General features: G+C 45.6%; 1 pseudogene across 1 annotated transcript; it reads right to left on the reverse strand.

Annotated features, from left to right (window-relative positions):
• Positions 1 to 397: 397 nt before the first annotated feature.
• On the reverse strand, positions 398 to 22951 carry LOC311107937 (platelet-activating factor acetylhydrolase IB subunit alpha1-like; annotated as a pseudogene). Its single transcript has 3 exons — positions 22856 to 22951; positions 2687 to 2803; positions 398 to 778 (listed from the first exon to the last, which is right to left on the reverse strand). The product of its transcript is annotated as a platelet-activating factor acetylhydrolase IB subunit alpha1-like (transcript).
• Positions 22952 to 23355: the final 404 nt, after the last annotated feature.

Raw genomic sequence — 23355 nt, forward strand, 5'->3', positions numbered from 1 at the left:
TCAGCCAGAAGAGAGAGATCCTGGCATATTGTGCATAATATACACCATACAGCATGAAACTAAAGAGAAGGATAATCTCTCAAATCAGATCAATCAAATCTCCAACGGTGTTAAGCGGTCAAATCTGACTAGCAACACAGACATTTGATCCTATTAGTACTTAGCGGTCCTCTACTCAGCCATTTTGGTGGTAAGTCACAGTACGGTCCAATAGAGTAGAGTAGTGCAGTGGTTACCAACCCTGGTTCTGGAAAGCCTTTTTAGTGCAGGCTTTTCTTCCAGCCCAGCATTCAAAACATTCAACGTGATTCAACCAATCAAGGACTAGATCATTATTTGAATCATGGGTTGGAACAAAAGCAGGGTTGGAACAAAAGCCTGTACTAAAATACTAAAAAGTGTTCTAAAAGTAGTGAATGTGCTAAAAGCCTGTATCTTGTGTCTCTCCAGGACCAGGGTTTGTACCTCTGATGTAGTGAGTGGGTCATTTGGTCATTGGCCATCAGTTCTCCATCAGCTGGTCTTTGGCCTGTTTCTCCAACAGGCCCTTGAGGTGGGTGTGTAGCGGCTGGCACACAGCCTGGTAGCCCTGAGGGGTGAGGTGGAGGTAGTCATACAGGTCCTGGTGGGAGATGCTGCCGTCCGAGTGTACAAAGCCGGGGTCCACGTTGAGGAGGGAGGCGTGGGAGAGGGAGGACACGGCCTCCTGGACCAGCTTGTTGACCTGGGCATTCCTCTCCCGCATGGGGTTGGGCATCTTACCCCTGGGCAGCACTCCCTGTGGTTGGAAACATACATGATAGCACAGGAAGCTGCTGAGAGGAGAACAGCTCATAATAAAGTCTGGAACAGAGAAAATAGAATGGCATCAAACACCTGAAAACCACTTGTTTGATACCATTCCACTGATTCAGCTCCAGCTATTACCATGAGCCCGTTCTCCCCAATTAAGGTCCCACCAACGTCCTGTGCATGATAGTCACTAGATGTCCATGCTATAAAGGACAAACGTGCCAATATAGTCAGCAATGATAATGGAGTCCATAAGTATGCAGTTTATAATTTAGGTTTGGGTTATCATAAAGGTTAATGGTTGTAAAGGAGATTTTCCAGGTGAACAAAAGGGAGAGCAGTCGATCATATGAATCAAAATAATTTATGTTTATTACAAGAATTCATGGAGAACATCTCCAGAGAAGAAGCCAAGAGAAATGTCTAATGGGCTTCTCTGAGAATGTGCATATATACACTGAACAGAAATATAAACGCAACATGTTTAATGAGCTGAAATAAAAAATCTCAGAAATGTTCCATATGCACAAAAAGCTTATTTCTAAAATGTTGTGCACAGATTTGTTTACATCCCTGTTAGTGAGCATTTCTCCTTTGCCAAGAGTATCCATCCACCTGACAGGTGTGGCATATCAAGAAGCTGATTAAACAGCATGATCATTACACAGGTGCACCTTGTGCTGGGGACAACACAATGTCACACAACACAATGCCACAGTCTCAAGCTGAGGGAGCGTGCAGCTGGCATGCTGACTGCAGGAATATCCACCAGAGCTGTTGCCAGAGAATTTAATGTTAATTTCTCTACCATAAACTGCCTCTAACGCTGGGCCTGGCTCCCCAGTGGGTGGGCCTGGCTGCAAATGTGGGTGGGCCTATGTCCTCCCAGGCCCACCCATGGCTTTATTCCTGCCCAGTGATGTGAAATCCATAGTTTAGGGCCTGATTAATTGATTTCAATTGACTGATTTCCTTATATGAACTCAGTAAAATCATTGAAATTGTTGCATGTTGCATTTATATTTTTGTTCAGTGTATTAATCCCACAGCACCGAATGTTCTGCAAACACCAGCCCCAGTGTCAGTAGCTGAGTGTAGATGCGGTGAGGAATCAAGCGCAGGAAACACGGGCGTTCGTCAACAGACTTTAGTCACAAAAATAACAGCACCAAACAGGCGAACAGCCAACCCAACCGGGAGGCAAAATACAAAGTATGCACAACACACACAGTGCGTAAAAATGACGATAGCGCACACAGTGCGGACTCTCGGAAAAACAACAATCCTGAGAGTAATATCAAAGAGCAACAGCTTGACAAATAAACAATACCACATAACACCTGCCCCCACACACGAAAACTAAATAGGCAACCAAATCAAACACTAACAAGGGACAGGTGTACAAACAGACAAAACCAAACAAACATGAAACATCGAACGGTGGCAGCTAGTACTCCGGGGACGACGACCGCCGAAGCCTGCCCGAACAAGGAGGAGGAGCAGCCTCTGCCGAAACCGTGACACCCAGAGGCTTGTAAGAAGTCACAACATCAGCGGCTACAGAATCACACCGTGTCACAGCTAAATGATCAGTGTGTCCTCGGCGAAGTCTGGTGGCAAACTTTAACCATAACATTCAACACTGGCAGACATTTGATACTGCCAGTTAAACAGGTCAAAAGGTAGGAACATCAGTACTTAGTAACAGTAAATCAAATACAAGAAAATAATTAATCTAATAATTTCCCATTACAATGGTTTAACTCACATTTGTGGTATGAAAGAGGCATAAAAACCTAAGCAAATAACAAGCATAATCATTGCAAAACTGCCTTGTGATAAAAACATTGCGGATGACATTGAAAATAACTAAACCGGGGGTCCCGTTCAGTACGAGAGTGCAAGCCTTCGGCAGCTTGTCCTAGATGAGTTCGACCATGTCAATGATGCCGCCACAGATCTGTTTAGCAGTGTGACCGTGATTATTGGTGCCCACCCACAGCACCACAACCTGATGAATGCAGAGGCGCAAACATAAACAAACTTGGTGGGCAGTTTCATTCAAACCATGTTCAATGATTGATACTGATGGTACTTAAAGTGCTTTTGGCCAGGAACAGGCTTGGGACCATGTGTCTGTGCAGCGATTAGGGTTTAAATCTTAACAATGAGTAGTGTATGATCAACTCTAATGTAACGCACTAATGTCTTGTCTGTGTGTATACATACAGTACCAGTCAAAAGTTTGGGCACACCTACTCATTCAAGGGTTTTTCTTTATTTTGACTATTTTCTAATTGTATAATAAAATTGAAGACATCAAAGCTATGAAATAACATATATGGAATCATGTAGTAACCCAAAAAGTGTTAAACAAATAAAAACATATTTTTAGATTTTAGATTCTTCAAAGTAGCCACCCTTTGCCTTGATGACAGCTTTGCACACTCTTGGCATTCTCTCAACCAGCTTCTCCTGGAATGCTTTTCCAACAGTCTTGAAGGAGTTCCCACATATGTTGAGCACTTGTTGGCTGATTTTCCTTCACTCTGGGGTCCAAATCATCCCAAACCATCTCAATTGGGTTGAGGTCGGGTGATTGTGGAGGCCAGGTCATCTAAGATGCAGCACTCCATCACTCTCCTTCTTGGTCAAATAGCCCTGACACAGCCTGGAGGTATCTATGCTGCAATAGTCTATGTGCCGGGGGGCAAGGGTCAGTCTGTTATATCTGGTGTTATTCTCCTGTCTTATCTGGTGTCCTGTGTGAATTTAAGTATGCTCCCTCTAATTCTCCCTCTCTCCCTCCCATCCCGGAGGACCTGAGCCCTAGGACCATGCCTCAGGACTACCTGGCCTGATGACTCCTTGCTTTCCCCAGTCCACCTGGTCGTGCGGCTTCTCCAGTCTCCACTCTTCCGCCTGCGGCTATGGAACCCTGACCTGTTCACTGGGACGTGCTACCTTGTCCCAGACCTGCTGTTTTCAACTCTCTCTCTCTCTACCGCACCTGCTATTTCAACCTTTAAATGCCCGGCTGTGAAAAGCCAAGTGACATTTACTCCTGATTTACTGACCTGTTGCAACATCTACAACCACTGTGATTATTATTTGACCCTGCTGGTCATCTATGAACGTTTGAACATCTTAGAGAAAAATCTGGCCTTAATGGCCATGTACTGTTACAGTGAGGGAAAAAAGTATTTGATCCCCTGCTGATTTTGTACGTTTGCCCACTGACAAAGACATGACCAGTCTATAATTTTAATGGTAGGTTCATTTGAACAGTGAGAGACAGAATAAGAACAAAAATATCCAGAAAAACGCATGTCAAAAATGTTATAAATTGATTTGCATTTTAATGAGGGAAATAAGTATTTGACCCCCTCTCAATCAGAAAGATTTCTGGCTCCCAGGTGTCTTTTATACAGGTAACGAGCTGAGATTAGGAGCACACTCTTAAAGGGAGTGCTCCTAATCTCAGTTTGTTACCTGTATAAAAGACACCTGTCCACAGAAGCAATCAATCAATCAGATTCCAAACTCTCCATCATGGCCAAGACCAAAGAGCTCTCCAAGGATGTCAGGGACAAGATTGTAGACCTACACAAGGCTGGAATGGGCTACAAGACCATCGGCAAGCAGCTTGGTGAGAAGGTGACAACAGTTGGTGCGATTATTCGCAAATGGAAGAAACACAAAATAACTGTAAATCTCCCACGGCCTGGGGCTCCATGCAAGATCTCACCTCGTGGAGTTGCAATGATCATGAGAACAGTAAGGAATCAGCCCAGAACTACACGGGAGGATCTTGTCAATGATCTCAAGGCAGCTGGGACCATAGTCACCAAGAAAACAATTGGTAAGACACTACGCCGTGAAGGACTGAAATCCTGCAGCACCCGCAAGGCCCCCCTGCAAAAGAAAGCACATATACAGGCCCGTCTGAAGTTTGCCAATGAACATCTGAATGATTCAGAGGAGAACTGGGTGAAAGTGTTGTGGTCAGATGAGACCAAAATCGAGCTCTTTGCCATCAACTCAACTCGCCGTGTTTGAAGGAGGAGGAATGCTGCCTATGACCCCAAGAACACCATCCCCACCGTCAAACATGGAGGTGGAAACATTATGCTTTGGGGGTGTTTTTCTGCTAAGAGGACAGGACAACTTCACCGCATCAAAGGGACGATGGACTGGGCCATGTACCGTCAAATCTTGGGTGAGAACCTCCTTCCCTCAGCCAGGGCATTGAAAATGGGTCGTGGATGGGTATTCCAGCATGACAATGACCCAAAACACACGGCCAAGGCAACAAAGGAGTGGCTCAAGAAGAAGCACATTAAGGTCCTGGAGTGGCCTAGCCAGTCTCCAGACCTTAATCCTATAAAAAATCTGTGGAGGGAGCTGAAGGTTTGAGTTGCCAAACATCAACCTCGAAACCTTAATGACTTGGAGAAGATCTTCAAAGAGGAGTGGGACAAAATCCCTCCTGAGATGTGTGCAAACCTGGTGGCCAACTACAAGAAACATCTGACCTCTGTGATTGCCAACAAGGGTTTTGCCACCAAGTACTAAGTCATGTTTTGCAGAGGGGTCAAATACTTATTTCCCTCATTAAAATGCAAATCAACTTATAACATTTTTGACATGCGTTTTTCTGGATTTTGTTGTTGTTATTCTGTCTCTCACTGTTCAAATAAACCTACCAAAAAAATTATAGACTGATCATGTCTTTGTCAGTGGGCAAACGTACAAAATCAGCAGGATATCAAATACTTTTTTCCCTCACTGTATAATCTCCACCCGGCACAGCCAGAAGGGGACTGGTCACCCCTCAGAGCCTGGTTCCTCTCTAGGTTTCTTTCTAGGTTTCTGCCTTTCTAGGGAGTTTTTCTAGCCACCGTGCTTCTACATCTGCATTGCTTGCTGTTTGGGGTTTTAGGCTGGGTTTCTGTATAACACTTTGTGACATCTGCTGATGTAAAAAGGGCTTTAGAAATACAATTTGATTGGAGGTGTGTTGGGTCCTGTTGAAAAACAAATGATAGTCCCACTAAGTGCAAACCAGATGGGATGGCGTATCGCTGCAGAATGCTGTGGTAGCCATACTGGTTAAGTGTGCCTTGAATTCTAAATAAATCACAGACAGTGTCACCAGCAAAGCACCCCCACACCATCACACCTTCTCCTCCATTCTTCACGGTGGGAACCACACATGCAGAGATCATCTGTTCATCTACCCTTCCTCTCACAAGACACAGTTGGAACCAAAAATCTCAAATTTGGACTCAGACCATAGGACAGATTTCCACCGGTCTAATGTCCATTGCTCGTGTTTCTTGGCCCAAGCAAGTCTCTTCTTCTTATTGGTGTCCTTAGAAGTGGTTTCTTTGCAGCAATTTGACCGTGAAGGCCTGATTCACGCAGTCTCCACTGAACAGTTGATGTTGAGATGTGTCTGTTACTTGAACTCTGTGATGCATTTATTTGGGCTGCAATTTCTGAGGCTGGCAACTCTAATGAACTTATCCTCTGCAGCAGAGGTAACTCTTGGTCTTCCTTTCCTATGGCGGTCCTCATGAGAGCCAGTTTCATCATAGCGCTTGATGGTTTTTGCGACTGCACTTGAAGAAACGTAAAAAAAGTTATTGAAATGTTCTGTATTGACTAACCTTCATGTCTTAAAGTAATGATGGACTGTTGTTTCTCTTTGCTTATTTGAGCTGTTCTTGCCATAATATGGACTTGGTCTTTTAGCAAATAGGGCTATCTTCTGTATACCCCCCTTGTCACAACACAGCTGATTGGTTCAAACACATTAAGAAGAAAATAAATTCCACAAATTAACTTTTAAGAAGGCACACCTGTTATTTGAAATGCATTCCAGGTGACTACCTCATGAAGCTGGTTGAGAGAATGCCAAGAGTGTGCAAAGCTGACATCAAGGCAAAGGGTGGCTATTTGAAGAATCTCAAATATAAAATATATTTTGATTTGTTTAACAGGTTTTTGGTTACTACATGATTCCATATGTGTTATTTCATAGTTTTGATGTCTTCTATTATTCTACAACGTAAAAAATTGTAAAAATAAAGAAAAACTCAGTCTCCACAAGGCATTCTACCTCCCACCCCAAAGTTGAGAACGTGGAGAACAGCTCTCGCCACACCTGAAAAAGACACATCAACACAACACAAGTATGTCAGCTAGAATAACATAGCAGCTGTTATTCAGTTGTGCAACTGGTTACCAGCAGTGGTAAAGAGCGCCACAGTCAGGCAGAAAAATCTGAATTTTCTATCAAAGTTAGTTTCCCTGGCTGATATGGCTGCTACTTAGAAATACATTACATTCTATAAATGCTAGAAATACATCTCTGTGTGAAAAGGTCTGTTTTGTCAACAAACTCAATGTATTCCAAACACTGGTGGTAACCAGATTGTAGTGCTCTAGATGGCACAGTATAATTAAATTGACAATGGAGACTGAAGTACTATTACTTTTAGCTTTGTATCTGAAGCATGGTAAGAACTAAGACCGCTTATTTACATATCCCCTTGACCTTCAACCTCAAGAGTGATACTGATTGGCTGTTAAACACAAGGACGTTATGGACTATCATTAAAGGTGTATACGATAGCTCCATATTATACATCCCCCCTCTTAACTAGAGCTTACAAGTAAACATAACTTTTTAACAGTATATTTTTTTTTTACAGGAATATAGTATTTTTGTTGAGTCAAAGGTGCTCTAGTTTCACTTACAATACCAGGCTTTACCTCTGACTCACTCAAGCACATAGTCATGTGGCCTCGCTGGTAGTTCTATATCGTGGAGCTCCGCCCCATAGGGGAGCTCTGCTCCTATTGGTTTACCCTCTGCCCTAAGGCAGCATCAGCCTGAGACAAAATTATGCACACACCTGCAGCCAATAGGAGTACAGGTGTCCCTATAAGAGGGGATGCCTCCCCTCAATCTGCCTCCCTTTATCTTCAGCGACTGGACTAGACTGAAGAAGCCAAGAAGAGACGAAGAGAAGACTCAGGACGAAGAAAACGCAGTCGATTTTCCAGATCATCGACGTCGTCCTACAATGAGCACACCAAGCTTATCCATGGGGTAAGTATTTAACAAAAGCTCTTTTCAGAGCTCAATGTCGCTGTTCCCCTTGGCGGCTGTCACCCCCCCCCCCCGACATATGTTTCGTGGGTCGAGGGACACAGCACGCCAGGGACGGCCTCATTAATCCCCCACTATGCGCCAGCTGCGCCCTCCTTTTTTGAAGGAGTGGAAGCAGCGTTGGGCATTTTTAGGGAGGATATTCCTCTTGAGGATGTGCTATCAGTGTTAGTCTCAGCTTCTGAGGCATCATCTGAAGGCGCTGACTCAGGAGATGACAGGGCTATTGGGGAAGAAATTAATATTCTATTGGAACAATTCATTACACTGACCCAGATGTTTAACACCCCTTTTCCTTCAGGAAATTGTGAGGTCATTACATCCCTGGATGATGACGCCACAGCCTCTCTGTGCTCTGAATTCTCAGGTCTCATTGAGTGGGCTGCTAAACAGCGGGAGATTAAGCTGCCCCCCATTCCCTCCAACCCGGAAGTGGATATGATGAAGGGCGGCCGTTACTCTCGCTACAGCTTGGCGTCAGACGGCGGCCTCCAGCAGCAAGGGAGCGGGCCTCGCCCCCCCCCCCCCCCCTGCAGCGCCAGAGGTGCCGGCGAGAGAGGTTTATGACAGGCGAGGGGGAGAGAACGGAAGACGGCGCAGCGCCTGCTGTGACCGAGCCCACTGTCCCCCCCCACCCTACCGTTGAGTGTATGGAGGAGAATGTTTTTTGTTGATGTGTGTAATAAAGAGTTGGCTCTACTTGACACTGTCAAAAAAGAGCCCCTTTTCCATAATACATCCGAGAGCGTTCGACCTTCCTCACTCTCGCTCTCTCTCTTACCACTATGAGTGCAGCTCAGCCCACCATGGTGCGTTGCTGAACGCACACATAAGGCAGGTATATAAAAGGTATTAAGTGTACCTTATAAAGACCTCACTTTACAGACTCCTAGGAGTACTGTAGTGAGTGTCTCACATAGCAGGCTGCAGTCTCAGCCAGATAATGGCATGATGACGCGACCGCTATTCGGGACGGCGCTCTGTCTCAGGCTAACGCCTCAGTCAGTGCAGTTCAGACCCATGCTGCGTTCACGGAGGGCCTGATTACTACGGTTACGGGCGTAACCAACGTATCGGCGCCCCCGTTTCTCTCAGAACGCGCTGATAATAACCACACTGAGTGTGGCTCAGCCCACCAGGAGTGCAGAGCTGAGCACACACAGGAGGTGAAGATAAAAGGGTTGGGGATGGCGCACTGTCAAAGACTAAGGTCTCTGTTAGTACGACCCAGACCCATGCTGCGTTCAAGAAGGGCCCGATTACCACGGTCACGAAGGTGCCCAGTGTATCGGCGCCCCCACCTTTTTCTGAACGCGCCAAGGCTCACCACACTGAGTGTAGTTCAGCCCACCAGAGGTGCAGAGCTGAACGCACACAGGAGGTGAAAGGAGGAATAATACCTAGACGCCGTCTTGGTTTATCTCAAAGAGACCTCACATTACAGACTCCAAGGAGTACTGTAGTGAGTGCCTCTCATAGCAGGCTGCAGTCTCAGTCAGGAGACATGATGACGCAGCCGCTAGTTGGGGATGGCGCACTATCGCAGACTAAGGTCTCGGTTAGTGCGATTCAGACCCATACTGCATTCACGGGGGGCCCGATTACCACGGTCACGAAGGTGCCCAGTGTATCGGCGCCCCCACTTTCCTTTGAACGCGCTAATACTCACCACACTGAGCGTGACTCAACCCACCAGAGGTGCAGAGTTGAACACACACAGAAGGTGAAGGGTAAGACGGTATCAAGGCGCCGCCTTGTGTTACCTCATAGAGACCTCATATTACAGACTTCGAGGAGTACTGTAGTGAGTGTCTCTCATAGCAGGCTGCAGTCTCAGTCAGGAGACATGATGACGCAGCCGCTATTTGGGGATGGCGCACTATCGCAGACTAAGGTCTCGGTTAGTGCGATTCAGACCCATGCTGCGTTCACGGAGGGCCCGATTACCACGGTCACGAAGGTGCCCAGTGTATCGGCGCCCCCACTTTCCTTTGAACGCGCTAATACTCACCACACTGAGCGTGACTCAACCCACCAGAGGTGCAGAGTTGAACACACACAGAAGGTGAAGGGTAAGACGGTATCAAGGCGCCGCCTTGTGTTACCTCATAGAGACCTCATATTACAGACTTCGAGGAGTATTGTAGTGAGTGGCTCTAATAACGGTTTGCAGTCACCTACGATGACGCAATCGCTTGCTGGGGATGGTGCCCTGTCGCAGGCTGTGGCCTCTGTCAGTGCAATTCAGACCTACGCTGCGTTCACGGAGGGCAGGAATACGATGGTTACAGGTTTAACTGACGTTTCTGCCCCCCCTTTTGGTTCAGAACGCACTAATGTTTCCTCTCCCTTTCTTGGGAGGCCCGCCTTGGGCTGTTCCACCACCTCAGTGTTGGAGAACAGCGGCGGCAAGGGCCATAGAGGAATACAGGTCCTTCCTACTGAATGTACCACAGCTTCGCGCACGGCCGCTTTCTCTGTATTGCTGGCAGTGGCAGCGAAGCTGCACCCTCTCACGCTGGCTACAACAGACGTTGCAGAAGGGTTATGCTCTCCAATTCCACCGGACCCCACCCCCATTCAGGGGAGTGGTGGAGACGGTGATGAAAACGCCCGAAAAAGTGGCCGCTCTGGTCTCAGAGATTACGGAACTTTTGGCGAGGGAGGCGGTCACAGTGGTTCCCCAGGAGCAAAGGAACAAGGGGCTATATTCGCCCTACTTTCTAGTGCCAAAAAAGACGGGGGGAATGAGGCCAATATTGGATTTACGCATTCTCAACGAGAGCGTAACCAAACGGCCCTTTCGAATGCTAACGACAAAACGTCTGCTGGAATGTGTCCAGAAAGGAGACTTTTGTACGAGCATAGACCTAAAGGACGCGTACTTTCATGTGCCGGTACAGCCGCGTCACAGAAAGTTTCTGCGATTCGCCTTTCAAGGGGTGGCGTACGAATACACGAGGATGCCATTCAGGTACGCCCTGGCACCTCGCACGTTTTCCAAGTGTGTGGAGGCGGCATTGGAACCGTTGCGTCGTCAGGGAATACGGCTACTAGCCTACCTAGACGACCTACTGGTTCTCGCCCCGTCAGCAGAGCTGGCGATCACTCACACAACACAGACAGTGATTCATCTCACACGTCTGGGGTTCGCTGTGAATTGGAAAAAGAGCACGCCCTGGCCCAGTCATCAGATTGTCTACCTGGGGATACAGCTAGACACTGTAATGATGAGGGCTCAAATTTCAGACCCCCGAAGGGTAGCCTTGTTGCTAGCCCTGAGGAAGTGTCGTCCGAATCACACGGTGACGGCGCTGTCGATCATGTCACTCTTGGGTCTCATGTCGTCAGCCCACTCTGTGGTACCGCTGGGACTCCTGCACATGCGCAGTATGCAGCGATGGTTCGCCCAACTGAGACTAGACCCGTTGCGTCAACGTCATCGGTTGGTGGTGGTTCCCCTCTCGCTCAGTGCAGATCTGAACTATTGGAGAAACCCGCGCGTTCTCACGCACGGAGTCCCGATAGGCCTCTTACATCCCAGTGTTCACAGATGCGTCTCTGACGGGATGGGGAGGGACATGTCAGACCCAAGCGATAGGAGGTGTGTGGCCTCCTTCGAGTCGCCACATCAACCTCCTGGAGTTGGAAACGGTTCGACTGGTTTTGACCCACTTCGCGTCTACCCTTCGGGGTCGCGATGTGCTGGTCTGGTCAGACAACCGGACCACAGTAGCCCACATAAATCGCCAGGGAGGAGTCAGGTCTCCTGCTCTCCATCGGGCGGCAGAGGAATCGTGGCTGTGGGCTCACGAGCACCTTCGCTCATTGAGAGCAGCACACATTCCGGGCTACTTGAACGTAGGAGCAGACCTCATGTCAAGAGGGGGTCCTCGAGACGACGAGTGGTGTCTGCATCCGGACATTGTTCTCCAAATTTGGGAACAGTTCGGGAGAGCCGAGGTGGATCTATTCGCGTCACGTGTGAACGCGCAATGTCCCCTATGGTTCTCTCTGAGGGAACAGGAAGAACCGCCACTAGGAAGAGACGCCTTTGCGCATCACCCGTGGCCGAGAGTTCTTCTCTATGCATTCCCTCCGCTGTCCTGCATTCTCCCACTGTTATCCAGGGTGAGATCAGGAGGGCTGTCAGTGATACTGGTAGCCCCCGATCGCCCAGGGGCTCCTTGGTTTGCGGAGATGAGTCAGATGTTGATTGCGCCACCTTGGCCAATTCCACATCGATGGGACGCGTTGTGTCAGGCGGGGGGCACGATAGGGCGGTTGCCCATAATCGGCCAACCACTGAAGGCCTGGCTGCTGAGAGGGACAGGCTAGAGCGCCGTGGATTATCTGATGCGGTGATCAGGACCATACAGGGTTCACGTGCCAGTTCCACTTCTAAGATGTACGCCAGTAGATGGAACGTGTTTTCACAATGGTGTGTCACACAAGGTGTAGACCCCATGAGCTGTCAGGTTGAGAGTATTCTCTCTTTCCTACAGCTTATGTTTGACAAGCAGCGATTGCCCGCCACCATTAAGGTGTTTGCAGCGGCGATTTCAGCTTGTCATGAGGGGTTTGGCAGAGACAATGTCTTTAGCCACCCTCTAGTGAAACGTTTCCTATTAGGAACGCGGAGGCTTAGGCCAACACCTAGAGCCACGCTTCCTCAGTGGGATTTGGCTTTGGTACTCGAAGCGCTATGTAAGTCGCCGTTCGAGCCATTGAATCAAATACCCCTCAAGATGCTGTCTATGAAGACAGCACTGTTGCTCGCTTTGACTACAGCTAAGCGGGTCAGTGATTTGTGTGCTCTTTCGACGAGACCTGACTGCCTGGCCATCAATGGTGACCTGAGCAGAGCAGTGTTACGTCCTAACCCGGCATTTGTGCCGAAGGTTATTAAGAGTTCATATAGGTCACAGACCGTGGAGCTGTGGGCTTTTTCTCCTCCTCCTCATAGAGAGAGGAGTGAGGAAAAGCTCCATCGCCTGTGCCCGGTACGCGTTTTGGCGTGTTACGTCGAGCGCACAGCAGCGATTAGGTCATCGCCTCAGTTGTTTGTGTGTCACGGTGCGGCTGCACTAGGTAGACCACTTTCAAAAACAGCGGTTGTCTCACTGGCTTTGTGAAGGCATTGAGACAGCTTATGAGGCAGCGGGGCGGCAATTGCCTCAGGGTATCAGAGCTCACTCCACTCGTGGAGTAGCGGCTTCTACTGCCCTTTTCAGAGTAACAGGGGTAGAGGATATCTGTAGAGCAGCATCCTGGTCGACGCCGTCTCCATTTATCCGTTTCTATCTCTTAGATATGTCTTCTAACTCTCTGGCTCGATCTGTACTCAGCGTGGCTGAAGGGAGATCTTGAGCAAGAAAGAGAGGAGAAGCAGGACTGTGGACACAGGTTTCCATCAGGCCCGCTTTGGTTAGGAAGACGTGTTTTTGACAGATATGTTTTCTAACTCTTTGGCTCGGTCTGTACTCAGCATAGCTGAAGGGAGATCTTGAGCTAGGAAGAGAGGAGAAAGCAGGACTATGGACAAGGTTTCCATCAGGTCCGCTTTGGATAAGAAAACATATTTTGTGGCATGACTCCTGACTGACAGGTTCAGTACAGTAGAGGCATGTGTTGATTAACAGAATGTGAGGTCATCTATCTGCTTGTTCAGTTTTAGTATGACCCATGTTTTGTTCCCGCCCACTAATCTTTGGGATTCCATTGAGTGAGTGAGGCGGTCTACCGCGTTCACAATGTAGAGTGACACTTGGTGTCATTCCATTAGTGGTCGGTAGTGTTTTCACAGGATATTGAGGCACATCTATCTGCTAGTACAGATTAGTATGGCTTCTATTCTGGTGATCTGCCCACTAGTCATTGGCATTGCCATTGGACTAGGTGGGGCGGGTCTTTTACTGATGACGCGGTATATTGTGACGCCCGTAGGGGTTTTTAGTTGCAGTACTGCGGGACTTGGGTGCAGCCATTGCTAGGCCTGACCTTTTCGTTTCGATGGGAAGTGTTGGGCTCGGCAGGGAGTACATTTTGGAGCGCTACGCTCCGCCTTAAACCAATAGGAGCAGAGCTCCCCTATGGGGCGGAGCTCCACGATATAGAACGATTAGTTACCGGAGTGTAACTCCAGTTCTATGAGTGGAGCGGAGCCCCATAGGACTTAAGGCCCTGCCGACCCTCTCTAGTCTCGCTGAAGATAAATATCTCGGGAGGCAGATTGAGGGGAGGCATCCCCTCTTATAGGGACACCTGTACTCCTATTGGCTGCAGGTGTGTGCATAATTTTGTCTCAGGCTGATGCTGCCTTAGGGCAGAGGGTAAACCAATAGGAGCAGAGCTCCCCTATGGGGCGGAGCTCCACTCATAGAACTGGAGTTACACTCCGGTAACTAATCGTTTAGTACACCTGTCTATCAGTGGAGGCTCCTCAGAGGAGGAAGGGGAGGACCATCCTCCTCAATGAAATTTCATAAAAATAAAAATAGTGAAACATTAAAAAAAGTTATCCTTTTTAGATAAAACTATACTAAATATATGAATATGTCACCAAATAATTGATTAAAATACACTGTTTTGCAATGAAGGTCTACAGTCAGTAACTTCAACAGCACTGTCTGGGGTAGCAACATGGTGTAGCCGGAGGACAACTAGCTTCCGTCCTCCTATGGCTACATTGACTTCAATACAAAACCTAGGATGCTCGTAGGCCTCACCCCCTTCCATAGACAAACATGGTAATTATGACCACTTTCGGAGGACGTCCTCCAACCAATCAAAGCTTTTGCAGTATGAACTGACATGTTGTCCATCCAATCAGAGAATTAGGATCAGAGAATGAACCTAGTGTGTTTTATTGGGATTGTGCCATAGAGCATTATGGGGGTTCTATCTATTGAGAAGCTTGGTGACATTGTTGGATCGAGATTAAGAGTGATAGTTGAGATTTTTTAAAAAATATTATTCAATTCAAATTAGTTTTTTAAATTACAGGAGACGGAGGAGGTACATTATAAATTGTTTTCTAACTTTATTTTTAAGTCCAGTTAGTGCAATTATTTAAATGTGCCTTGCTAACTTCAGTAGCTAGCTAGCTACCAGCGCAAGTGTGCAGTTTTCTCTGCCAGAATGGCCAACGCTACCGAAAATGTTGTGGACTTTTTGTTGAAGAACCCATTTCATTCTCAGGGGTACACGGAAAAGGTGCGAATTAAAAGCGAGGGTCGACCTCTGCCTGAGATCAGTTTCATGAAGAACTAAGGATGAAAAGGTGAGGGCATTCAATACCAACTGGTATCAAAAGTATAGCTGGTTAACAGGGAGCCTATTGAAAACACTGGCCACTTTAAGAAATGGAACACTAGTCACTTTAATAATATTTACATATCTTGCACTACTCATCTCATATGTAATTTGTAAGTCGCTCTGGATAAGAGCGTCTGCTAAATGACGTAAATGTAAATGTAAATGTATACAGTGGGGGAAAAAAGTATTTAGTCAGCCACCAATTGTGCAAGTTCTCCCACTTAAAAAGATGAGAGAGGCCTGTAATTTTCATCATAGGTACACGTCAACTATGACAGACAAAATGAGAAAAAAAATCCAGAAAATCACATTGTAGGATTTTTAATGAATTTATTTGCAAATTATGGTGGAAAATAAGTATTTGGTCACCTACAAACAAGCAAGATTTCTGGCTCTCACAGACCTGTAACTTCTTCTTTAAGAGGAGAGACAGATTCCATCTCTCACTTAAACTGTGAGAGACGGAATCTAAAACAAAAATCCAGAAAATCACATTGTATGATTTTTAAGTAATTAATTTGCATTTTATTGCATGACATAAGTATTTGATCACCTACCAACCAGTAAGACCTTCTCCAGATCCTTCAGGTTTCGGGGCTGTCACTGGGCAATACGGACTTTCCGCTCCTTTTAAAGATTTTATATTGTGTTCAGGTCTGGAGACTGGCTAGGTCACTCCAGGACCTTGAGATGCTTCTTACGGAGCCACTCCTTAGTTGCCCTGGCTATGTGTTTCGGGTTGTTGTCATGCTGGAAGACCCAGCCACGACCCATCTTCAATGCTCTTACTGAGGGAAGGAGGTTGTTGGCCAAGATCTCGCGATACATGGCCCCATCCATCCTCCCCTCAATACGGTGCAGTCGTCCTGTCCCCTTTGCAGAAAAGCACCCCCAAAGAATGATGTTTCCACCTCCATGCTTCACGGTTGGGATGGTGTTCTTGGGGTTGTACTCATCCTTCTTCTTCCTTCAAACACGGCGAGTGGAGTTTAGACCAAAAAGCTCTATTTTTGTCTTATCAGACCACATTACCTTCTCCCATTCCTCCTCTGGATCATCCAGATGGCCATTGGCAAACTTCAGACAGGCCTGGACATGTGCTGGCTTGAGCAGGGGGACCTTGCGTGCGCTGCAGGATTTTAATCCATGATGGCATAGTATGTTACTAATGGTTTTCTTTGAGACTGTGGTCCCAGCTCTCTTCAGGTCATTGACCAGGTCCTGCCGTGTAGTTCTGGGCTGATCCCTCACCTTCCTCATGATCATTGATGCCCCACGAGGTGAGATCTTGCATGGAGCGCCAGACCGAGGGTGATTGACCGTCATCTTGAACTTCTTCCATTTTCTAATAATTGCGCCAACAGTTGTTGCCTTCTCACCAAGCTGCTTGCCTATTGTCCTGTAGCCCATCCCAGCCTTGTGCAGGTCTACAATTTTATCCCTGATGTCCTTACACAGCTCTCTGGTCTTGGCCATTGTGGAGAGGTTGGAGTCTGTTTGATTGAGTGTGTGGACAGATGTCTTTTATACAGGTAACGAGTTCAAACAGGTGCAGTTAATACAGGTAATGAGTGGAGAACAGGAGGGCTTCTTAAAGAAAAACTAACAGGTCTGTGAGAGCCGGAATTCTTACTGGTTGGTAGGTGATCAAATACTTATGTCATGCAATAAAATGCAAATTAATTACTTAAAAATCATACAATGTGATTTTCTGGATTTTTGTTTTAAATTCCGTCTCTCACAGTTGAAGTGTACATATGATAAAAATTACAGACCTCTACATGCTTTGTAAGTAGGAAAACCTGCAAAATCAGCAGTGTATCAAATACTTGTTCTCCCCACTGTATGTTGTGAAATTGTTAGATATTACTTGTTAGATACTACTGAACTGTCGGAGCTAGAAGCACAAGCATTTCGCTACACCCGCTATAACATCTGCTAAACACGGGTATGTGACAAATACATTTTGATTTGATTTGATCAAGCCGCCTGTATTGCTGGCCTTGCCTGCTTTTTGGAAAGTCTGCGCCTTGGTCGAAAGGTGGGTACAGTGACCTGAAGAACATAGATCGTTCAGCTAAACGGCAAAACAAAAGCAGGGAGCATATAATAATAATAATATAATATGCCATTTAGCAGACGCTTTTATGCGTATTTTTTTTTTTGTGTGTATGGGTGGTCCCGGGGTTCTAACCCACTACCTTGGCGTTACAAGCACCGTGCTCTACCAGCTGAGCTACAGAGGACCACGTCAGATTCAAGGGTTTGGGAAAAAGCTGCATCGATTATACGAAGGTCTGCGAATTCAAACTAAGCAAAACAACGAGAAAGTAAGAAGAAACAGGGTTGTTCTCATGACATAAATGTTGCAGCAGCCTAGGCTACACCTAAACATTTGAAATCTGACATGCTGTATTGGATGAAAACAAGACTATTTTTCAGTCTCATCAACTGTAGGCTAATAATAAGAACAGCCTATGCACCCTGTCCACCTGGTCAGAGTAAACTAATTGGTAACGTTATGTATTTATAGTCCATTTGTGTGTCAGGAGAAAATGTGAATGTGATCAAATTTAGTTTATATTCAAAACTGGGCTGGCTAGGCTGCCGATACATTTTTAATCCAACATTATTAACTGGAATTAATGAATCAACATAATAGTGATGACAGTTGTGAGTCCATTTTTTAGAAGGCCTACAGTTGCATAGGCCTGCATGATGCAAACATGCATAAAGCAAACTCAGCCAAGTGAGTTCTATTGTCTATCAGTTGTTGTCTCTGTGTCTGGGTAGAGGAAATCCCCCTCCTAATCTAGTTGATATAGAAATTAAAATATATACAGGTTAAAAGTAATGACTAAATGTTCCTCCCTTAAATATAGTTGTGAAATGTTCTTGTTTTAAGTGATTAGTACTTTCTTAGTAGTGACTAATTATTATACTCCAAAACTGTGTGAGATGTGTTAGAATCTACTACCTGGTAATGTGTGAGTGTAGGACCAGTAAAGATTATGACATTGTGTTACTATTTAGCAATGTGAGTAGGAGTTAGACCGGACGGCGAAGAAGGAGAACTGTTAAACATGGTGCAGAATATTGTGAGAACGGCGATAGCAGGGAGTAGGCTATGATAAGAAAGTGTGTGTGTGAACTGATGGTCAGGAGAGCAGTTTTAAAGTGGAAAACTACAGCCTGCCTACAGAGGGGTGGGATTTTCGTATGATGTGTGCGTATAAAAATATTGTACGACCATTTTGTGGCAGAATTCTCAATGAATAAAGATCTCTGACTATGCAGACCGGGACTCTGTCCGTTTCTTGATCCAAAAGATCGCACAGAGACACTGAAATAGTTGAGGATAACCATTGAGATTGAAATATTACCATAACACTAGTCTAAATATAAATTATGTGAACAAATATAAGGTAGCTGCAGTTTGACAGGATTTTCATCCACCCCTGGGCCATGAGTTTTTTCAGGATTTTTTTTTTTTAAACCATGTAACCTGATTAGGAAAAACTGGTCCCATCATAGCCATATAAAACCGTTACAACTGATTAATCACTGTCATACCTTATAGGGTCCAGAGTTTTCCTAGTTAGGTTAACATATAAGGAAAAACTCCAGTCCCCAGGGGGTAAAAATTGCCCCACCGCTCTGGGACCTATGGTGCCACCAGTCTGCTTACAGTTGTCAGTTATCGTCAGGTATGTGGATGATAAGGGCTTTATTCAGGAACGTTTCTTGGGCTACTTTGATGAGTCAAGTGGGCGAGATGCGCAGTCTGTGTATGACTTCATGAATTTTGAGATGTCTGAGTTTAACTTAATTGAGAAACTCGTTGTCCAAACCTACGATGGCGCAGCTGTAATGGAATGTATCTTCTATTTGTATGCAGTGGAAATGTTTTTTGGGGATTAAGTTCATTTTCATGGCAAAGAGGGACTTTGCAATTAATTGCAATTCATCTGATCACTCTTCATGACATTCTGGAGTATATGCAAATTGCCATCATCAAAACTGAGGCAGCAGATTTTGTGAAAATTAGTATTTGTGTCATTTTCAAAACTTTTGACCATGACTATAGTGTGTTGTGTTATTGTTTTTTGTCTTCCCAGTCAAATCCTGTCCTGCACTGGTCAAGCCTCTGAACACCTCAACTCATGCCTCATACCCTCATTCAATCACTGCTGTGATCCCTTTCCAACACTGTGTAAGTAGCCCTCTCATTCCCATTCCCCATAATATTGTACTATAAATGTCTTTATTAAATGCTTTAGGTTAAAATAATTAGTCTGATGATTTTTAAACACACTTTGTCGTCTCTGTGCGTTCCGTGCCTATACCGTGGGTCTCCCATCCTCCTCAGTTGTTCAAGTTACCAGCCTCCACTGTTGTACAATTACAGTGGGGGAAAAAAAGTATTTAGTCAGCCACCAATTGTGCAAGTTCTCCCACTTAAAAAGATGAGAGAGGCCTGTAATTTTCATCATAGGTACACGTCAACTATGACAGACAAAATGAGAAAAAAAATCCAGAAAATCACATTGTAGGATTTTTAATGAATTTATTTGCAAATTATGGTGGAAAATAAGTATTTGGTCAATAACAAAAGTTTCTCAATACTTTGTTATATACCCTTTGTTGGCAATGACACAGGTCAAACGTTTTCTGTAAGTCTTCACAAGGTTTTCACACACTGTTGCTGGCCCAATTTTGGCCCATTCCTCCATGCAGATCTCCTCTAGAGCAGTGATGTTTTGGGGCTGTCGCTGGGCAACACGGACTTTCAACTCCCTCCAAAGATTTTCTATGGGGTTGAGATCTGGAGACTGGCTAGGCCACTCCAGGAGCTTGAAATGCTTCTTACAAAGCCACGCCTTCGTTGCCCGGGCGGTGTGTTTGGGATCATTGTCATGCTGAAAGACCCAGCCACGTTTCATCTTCAATGCCCTTGCTGATGGAAGGAGGTTTTCACTCAAAATCTCACGATACATGGCCCCATTCATTCTTTCCTTTACACGGATCAGTCATCCTGGTCCCTTTGCAGAAAAACAGCCCCAAAGCATGATGTTTCCACCCCCATGCTTCACAGTAGGTATGGTGTTCTTTGGATGCAACTCAGCATTCTTTGTCCTCCAAACACGACGAGTTGAGTTTTTACCAAAAAAGTTATATTTTGGTTTCATCTGACCATATGACATTCTCCCAATCCTCTTCTGGATCATCCAAATGCACTCTAGCAAACTTCAGACGGGCCTGGACATGTACTGGCTTAAGCAGGGGGACACGTCTGGCACAGCAGGATTTGAGTCCCTGGCGGCGTAGTGTGTTACTGATGGTAGGCTTTGTTACTTTGGTCCCAGCTCTCTGCAGGTCATTCATTAGGTCCCCCCGTGTGGTTCTGGGATTTTTGCTCACCGTTCTTGTGATCATTTTGACCCCACGGGGTGAGATCTTGCGTGGAGCCTCAGATCGAGGGAGATTATCAGTGGTCTTGTATGTCTTCCATTTCCTAATAATTGCTCCCACAGTTGATTTCTTCAAACCAAGCTGCTTACCTATTGCAGATTCAGTCTTCCCAGCCTGTTGCAGGTCTACAATTTTGTTTCTGGTGTCCTTTGACAGCTCTTTGGTCTTGGCCATAGTGGAGTTTGGAGTGTGACTGTTTGAGGTTGTGGACAGGTGTCTTTTATACTGATAACAAGTTCAAACAGGTGCCATTAATACAGGTAACGAGTGGAGGACAGAGGAGCCTCTTAAAGAAGAAGTTACAGGTCTGTGAGAGCCAGAAATCTTGCTTGTTTGTAGGTGACCAAATACTTATTTTCCACCATAATTTGCAAATAAATTCATAAAAAATCCTACAATGTGATTTTCTGGATTTTGTTTTCTAAATTTGTCTGTCATAGTTGACGTGTACCTATGATGAAAATTACAGGCCTCGCTCATCTTTTTAAGTGGGAGAACTTGCACAATTTGTGGCTGACTAAATACTTTTTTTCCCCACTGTACATATTTTTATAATATTAAAACGTGTCCCAGTCCAACATGCCTAGCTCTACCCATTGGGGCGTGGCTTACAGAGCGCTCATTGAAATATATGCTCCTCGCATCTTCGTATTCCACCGGATCGCGTTACAGTATCTCACCACACCTTCTTCTATGATATCATGGCGGTCCGCAAACAAATGTTTAAAGTGCATAGCACCACCTACTGTGCTGGAATGTACGATCAATCATGTTCTGCCCAATTCTGTACTACCATGAAAATAAAATAAAAAACCAAATACATACCTACTAACCTCTACCCCCACCCCACCAAAAAAAAACTCCCAAGCCCCATACCCCATTGAACTTGAGCTATATCATGCTGAAACACTCCATCCTTAGGATTGTTCAGCATGCCAACAACCATTTCAACAGTAACATCTGTTACCCCCAACATCTGTCTCCAAAAAGCTTAAACCTGGCATTTCTGCTTTCTACAACCTGAGTCATATTGATAGCCTTAACAATAAAAGCTATGAAGTCAACTTTATTCATTAACAAAGTGTCCCTTGACACCGCACATTCATGAGCGCAAGATATCTGAACAGGCATCGAAACCATGCCAGGACCATCAGAAGCACGTGCCCCAACAGTAGGTCTACTTACTACAAGAACATCCATCTAAGCTCCATCCGTCCGCACTGTATTTCTACCAACATGTTGTGTTACTTTCTTCACTGCCTATGACATATGACATATGACACCTTCTGCACTACTCTGACCCTGGCCATCTCCACCTGCCTCTCTCGCACCAGACACTTCCAATCCCCAGCAACATGGGCACCCCAACAATTGACACACACAATTTCATCCACTGAAACTACACAATCCTCTGTCCCATGCCCTCCAGCAACACTCCCCACATCTTGAAATATCCCTCCTACACACTGCTGCAACATGACCATAAACGATGCACTTGAAACAACACAGTGGGTTTGACACAAAAGCTCTAACAGGATAACTGACTCTGTTTCACCACTCTCACCACCGAGTCTGCGTCACACCAAACGGCGGGCGTCACAAACACCAGGAATCTTCAACTTAATTTGCTCCACCTGCACACTTAACGCTACCCCAGATATCACTCCTTTCAATGGTGCCCCATTCTTAAGCGCAAAGCAAGAAACAGATCTTGACCCAAGTTGCGTGACACAGAGCTCCGGTTCGAAGAAACACAAACAAATATCACAAGTACACTACAGGTCACCTTCACTGATTCAACTGCACCCAACTCCTTTCCAACCTACCCTGAAACCACAAATGGATCCGCCAAAAGTCACTCCTACTGGACCAGATTCTTCTTTATCATGTCCATCAATGCCAGTCTCAGACTCTGAGCTCTTCACCACACCTTCCACCTCACTTAACTCGTCCTCATTCATTTCCATTTCACCTCCAGAACTCAGTCTGGAGCACGGCTCACTTTTTGCACTTGACACCAATCTTCTTTGACGACCCATCTATATTTTTATCGGCATCTTCCTCAAATTCAAATCCAACCTCTGCTTTCCTCACTCTCTTCGACCTCTTCTTCCTCTTTTTCCCCCTCCATTCCTCCTCAGAAATCCACCTTTCTGTGTCCCGTTCCCAATATTCCTCTTCTACCGACATTGCTTCAATAGCGTGCATGTCGTCTTCCCCTGATAGTTCCTGAAATAAAAATGTCAAGTCACTACAGAATGTAGTGTTGATCACTCATAGGTGAGCCACTTCAGTAAAATATAGTTTTGTTTTCAGTCTAGCAGTGGAGGCTGGTGGGAGGAGCTATAGGAGGATGGGCTCATTGTAATGACTGGAATGGAATCAATGGAACGGAGGTTTCCATATGTTTGATCTGATCGATACCGTTCCATTGATTCCATTCCAGCCATTGCAATGAGCCTGTCCTACTATAGCTCCTCCCACCAGCCTCCACTACAGTGATATGTATGTGCATATATATGTAGTGATTTGTATGAATACTTCCCTAAAACATGTATTTTCTCTGTAAATGAAGGCTATCAAAGTGACTACCA

This window comes from Coregonus lavaretus (assembly GCF_964263955.1).
Source record: "Coregonus lavaretus genome assembly, chromosome: 3".
Taxonomy (NCBI): domain Eukaryota; kingdom Metazoa; phylum Chordata; class Actinopteri; order Salmoniformes; family Salmonidae; genus Coregonus; species Coregonus lavaretus.